General features: G+C 40.9%; 8 non-coding genes across 8 annotated transcripts; all 8 read left to right on the top strand.

Annotated features, from left to right (window-relative positions):
• The first annotated feature begins 805 nt into the window (after positions 1-805).
• Trnah-gug (transfer RNA histidin (anticodon GUG)) lies at positions 806-877 on the top strand. Its single transcript has one exon. It is a non-coding gene; the product is annotated as a tRNA-His (tRNA).
• Positions 878-1,782: 905 nt separating this feature from the next.
• Positions 1,783-1,854, top strand: Trnah-gug (transfer RNA histidin (anticodon GUG)). Its single transcript has one exon. It is a non-coding gene; the product is annotated as a tRNA-His (tRNA).
• An 889-nt stretch (positions 1,855-2,743) lies between these two features.
• Trnah-gug (transfer RNA histidin (anticodon GUG)) lies at positions 2,744-2,815 on the top strand. The gene has a single exon. It is a non-coding gene; the product is annotated as a tRNA-His (tRNA).
• Positions 2,816-3,064: 249 nt separating this feature from the next.
• Positions 3,065-3,135, top strand: Trnah-gug (transfer RNA histidin (anticodon GUG)). The gene has a single exon. It is a non-coding gene; the product is annotated as a tRNA-His (tRNA).
• Positions 3,136-3,384: 249 nt separating this feature from the next.
• Trnah-gug (transfer RNA histidin (anticodon GUG)) lies at positions 3,385-3,456 on the top strand. Its single transcript has one exon. It is a non-coding gene; the product is annotated as a tRNA-His (tRNA).
• Positions 3,457-3,709: 253 nt separating this feature from the next.
• Positions 3,710-3,781, top strand: Trnah-gug (transfer RNA histidin (anticodon GUG)). The gene has a single exon. It is a non-coding gene; the product is annotated as a tRNA-His (tRNA).
• Positions 3,782-4,351: 570 nt separating this feature from the next.
• On the top strand, positions 4,352-4,423 carry Trnah-gug (transfer RNA histidin (anticodon GUG)). Its single transcript has one exon. It is a non-coding gene; the product is annotated as a tRNA-His (tRNA).
• Positions 4,424-4,679: 256 nt separating this feature from the next.
• Positions 4,680-4,751, top strand: Trnah-gug (transfer RNA histidin (anticodon GUG)). The gene has a single exon. It is a non-coding gene; the product is annotated as a tRNA-His (tRNA).
• Positions 4,752-5,000: the final 249 nt, after the last annotated feature.

Genomic DNA, 5,000 nt, shown 5'->3' with positions numbered 1-5,000 from the left:
TGATTGCATTTCAAACTGCAAACACTTTCAAATCATTGGAACTTATTGAAAACTGTTGCATCTACAAAATCAGCAGAGTGGCGCAGCGGAAGCGTGCTGGGCCCATAACCCAGAGGTCGATGGATCGAAACCATCCTCTGCTACATACATGCTGTGATCGTATAGTGGTTAGCACTTCACGTTGTTGCCGTGACAACCCAGGTTCGAATGCTGGTCACAGCAGATTTGTTTTTTGTTTTTGCTTGTTTCTGGCGATTGTTTTAAGTTGCTTTGCATTTGTGAACAAACATAAAAATTCTGGTTGCATCTATTCTCGAATTTTTTGAATGATTGCATTTTAAACTGCAAACACTTTCAAATTATTGGAACTTATTGAAAACTGTTGCATGAACATAATCAGCAGAGTGGCGCAGCGGAAGCGTGCTGGGCCCATAACCCAGAGGTCGATGGATCGAAACCATCCTCTGCTACATACATGCTGTGATCGTATAGTGGTTAGCACTTCACGTTGTGGCCGTGACAACCCAGGTTCGAACCGTGGTCACAGCAGATTTGTTTTTTGTTTTTTGTTTGTTTCTGGCGATTGTTTTAAGTTGCTTTGCATTTGTGAACAAACATAAAAATTCTGGTTGCATCTATTCTCGAATTTTTTGAATGATTGCATTTTAAACTGCAAACACTTTCAAGTTATTGAAACTTATTGAAAACTGTTGCATGAACATAATCAGCAGAGTGGCGCAGCGGAAGCGTGCTGGGCCCATAACGCAGAGGTTGAGGGATCGAAACCATCCTCTGCTACATACATGCTGTGATCGTATAGTGGTTAGTACTTCACGTTGTGGCCGTGACAACCCAGGTTCGAATCCTGGTCACAGCAGATTTGTTTTTTGTTTGTTTCTGGCGATTGTTTTAAGTTGCTTTGCATTTGTGAACAAAGATAAAAATTCTGGTTGCATCTATTCTGGAATTTCTTGAATGATTCCATTTTAAACTGCAAAGACTTTCAAATTATTGGAACTTATTGAAAACTGGTGCATCGTCAAAATCAACAGAGTGGCGCAGCGGAAGCGTGCTGGGCCCATAACCCAGAGTTCGATCGATCGAAACCATCCTCTGCTACATACATGCTGTGATCGTATAGTGGTTAGCACTTCACGTTGTTGCCGTGACAACCCAGGTTCGAATGCTGGTCACAGCAGATTTGTTTTTTGTTTTTTGCTTGTTTCTGGCGATTGTTTTAAGTTGCTTTGCATTTGTGAACAAACATAAAAATTCTGGTTGCATCTATTCTGGAATTTTTTGAATGATTGCATTTTAAACTGCAAACACTTTCAAATTATTGGAACTTATTGAAAACTGTTGCATGAACATAATCAGCAGAGTGGCGCAGCGGAAGCGTGCTGGGCCCATAACCCAGAGGTCGATGGATCGAAACCATCCTCTGCTACATACATGCTGTGATCGTATAGTGGTTAGCACTTCACGTTGTGGCCGTGACAACCCAGGTTCGAACCGTGGTCACAGCAGATTTGTTTTTTGTTTTTTGTTTGTTTCTGGCGATTGTTTTAAGTTGCTTTGCATTTGTGAACAAACATAAAAATTCTGGTTGCATCTATTCTCGAATTTTTTGAATGATTGCATTTTAAACTGCAAACACTTTCAAGTTATTGAAACTTATTGAAAACTGTTGCATGAACATAATCAGCAGAGTGGCGCAGCGGAAGCGTGCTGGGCCCATAACGCAGAGGTTGAGGGATCGAAACCATCCTCTGCTACATACATGCTGTGATCGTATAGTGGTTAGTACTTCACGTTGTGGCCGTGACAACCCAGGTTCGAATCCTGGTCACAGCAGATTTGTTTTTTGTTTGTTTCTGGCGATTGTTTTAAGTTGCTTTGCATTTGTGAAAAAAGATAAAAATTCTGGTTGCATCTATTCTGGAATTTCTTGAATGATTCCATTTTAAACTGCAAAGACTTTCAAATTATTGGAACTTATTGAAAACTTTTGCATGAACATAATCAGCAGAGTGGCGCAGCGGAAGCGTGCTGGGCCCATAACCCAGAGGTCGATGGATCGAAACCATCCTCTGCTACATACATGCTGTGATCGTATAGTGGTTAGTACTTCACGTTGTGGCCGTGACAACCCAGATTCGAATTCTGGTCACAGCAGATTTGTTTTTTGTTTGTTTCTGGCGATTGTTTTAAGTTGCTTTGCATTTGTGAACAAACATAAAAATTCTGGTTGCGTCTATTCTGGAATTTCTTGAACGATTGCATTTTAAACTGCAAACACTTTCAAATTATTGGAACTTATTGAAAACTGGTGCATCGTCAAAATCAACAGAGTGGCGCAGCGGAAGCGTGTTGGGCCCATAACCCAGAGTTCGATGGATCGAAACCATCCTCTGCTACATACATGCTGTGATCGTATAGTGGTTAGTACTTCACGTTGTGGCCATGACAACCCAGGTTCGAATCCTGGTCACAGCAGATTTATTTTTTTTGTTTCTGGCGATTGTTTTAAGTTGCTTTGCATTTGTGAACAAACATAAAAATTCTGGTTGCATCTATTCTCGAATTTCTTGAATGATTGCATTTTAAACTGCAAACACTATCAAATTATTGGAACTTATTGAAAACTTTTGCATGAACATAATCAGCAGAGTGGCGCAGCGGAAGCGTGCTGGGCCCATAACCCAGAGGTCGATGGATCGAAACCATCCTCTGCTACATACATGCTGTGATCGTATAGTGGTTAGTACTTCACGTTGTGGCCGTGACAACCCAGGTTCGAATCCTGGTCACAGCAGATTTGTTTTTTGTTTGTTTCTGGCGATTGTTTTAAGTTGCTTTGCATTTGTGAACAAACATACAAATTATGGTTGCATCTATTTTGGAATTTCTTGAATGATTGCATTTTAAACTGCAAACACTATCAAATTATTGGAACTTATTGAAAACTGTTGCATGAACATAATCAGCAGAGTGGCGCAGCGGAAGCGTGCTGGGCCCATAACCCAGAGGTCGATGGATCGAAACCATCCTCTGCTACATACATGCTGTGATCGTATAGTGGTTGTACTTCACGTTGTGGCCGTGACAACCCAGGTTCGAATCCTGGTCACAGCAGATTTGTTTTAGGTTTGTTTCTGGCGATTGTTTTAAGTTGCTTTGCATTTGTGAACAAACATAAAAATTCTGGTTGCATCTATTCTCGAATTTTTTGAATGATTGCATTTTAAACTGCAAACACTATCAAATTATTGGAACTTATTGAAAACTGTTGCATGAACATAATCAGCAGAGTGCCGCAGCGGAAGCGTGCTGAGCCCATAACCCAGAGGTCGATGCATCGAAACCATCCTCTGCTACATACATGCTGTGATCGTATAGTGGTTAGTACTTCACGTTGTGGCCGTGACAACCCAGGTTCGAATCCTGGTCACAGCAGATTTTTTTTGGTTTTTTTTTGTTTCTGGCGATTGTTTTAAGTTGCTTTGCATTTGTGAACAAACATAAAAATTCTGGTTGCATCTATTCTCGAATTTCTTGAATGATTGCATTTTAAACTGCAAACACTATCAAATTATTGGAACTTATTGAAAACTTTTGCATGAACATAATCAGCAGAGTGTCGCAGCGGAAGCGTACTGGGCCCATAACCCAGAGGTCGATGGATCGAAACCATCTCTGCTACATACATGCTGTGATCGTATAGTGGTTAGTACTTCACGTTGTGGCCGTGACAACCCAGGTTCGAATCCTGGTCACAGCAGATTTAATTTTTGTTTGTTTCTGGCGATTGTTTTAAGTTGCTTTGCATTTGTGAACAAACATAAAAATTCTGGTTGCATCTATTCTCGAATTTCTTGAATGATTGCATTTTAAACTGCAAAGACTTTCAAATCATTGGAACTTATTGAAAACTGGTGCATCGTCAAAATCAGCAGAGTGGCGCAGCGGAAGCGTGCTGGGCCCATAACCCAGAGGTCGATCGATCGAAACCATCTTCTGCTACATACATGCTGTGATCGTATAGTGGTTAGTACTTCACGTTGTGGCCGTGACAACGCAGGTTCGAATCCTGGTCACAGCAGATTTGTTTTTTGTTTGTTTCTGGCGATTGTTTTAAGTTGCTTTGCATTTGTGAACAAACATACAAATTCTGGTTGCATCTATTCTGGAATTTCTTGAATGATTGCATTTTAAACTGCAAACACTTTCAAGTTATTGGAACTTATTGAAAACTTTTGCATGAACATAATCAGCAGAGTGGCGCAGCGGAGGCGTGCTGGGCCCATAACCCAGAGGTCGATGGATCGAAACCATCCTCTGCTACATACATGCTGTGATCGTATAGTGGTTAGTACTTCACGTTGTGGCCGTGACAACCCAGGTTCGAATCCTGGTCACAGCAGATTTGTTTTTTGTTTTTTGTTTGTTTCTGGCGATTGTTTTAAGTTGCTTTGCATTTGTGAACAAACATAAAAATTCTGGTTGCGTCTATTCTCGAATTTCTTGAATGATTGCATTTTAAACTGCAAAGACTTTCAAATCATTGGAACTTATTGAAAACTGGTGCATCGTCAAAATCAGCAGAGTGGCGCAGCGGAAGCGTGCTGGGCCCATAACCCAGAGGTCGATCGATCGAAACCATCCTCTGCTACATACATGCTGTGATCGTATAGTGGTTAGTACTTCACGTTGTGGCCGTGACAACCCAGGTTCGAATCCTGGTCACAGCAGATTTGTTTTTTGTTTGTTTCTGGCGATTGTTTTAAGTTGCTTTGCATTTGTGAACAAACATAAAAATTCTGGTTGCGTCTATTCTCGAATTTCTTGAATGATTCCATTTTAAACTGCAAACACTTTCAAATTATTGGAACTTATTGAAAACTTTTGCATGAACATAATCAGCAGAGTGTCGCAGCGGAAGCGTACTGGGCCCATAACCCAGAGGTCGATGGATCGAAACCATCCTCTGCTCCATACAT

Source organism: Phallusia mammillata, chromosome 7 (genome assembly GCF_965637545.1).
Source record: "Phallusia mammillata chromosome 7, kaPhaMamm4.hap1.1, whole genome shotgun sequence".
NCBI lineage: Eukaryota > Metazoa > Chordata > Ascidiacea > Phlebobranchia > Ascidiidae > Phallusia > Phallusia mammillata.
Note: the sequence above shows the minus strand (reverse complement) of the source record. Positions and strands in the feature narration are given on the sequence as shown.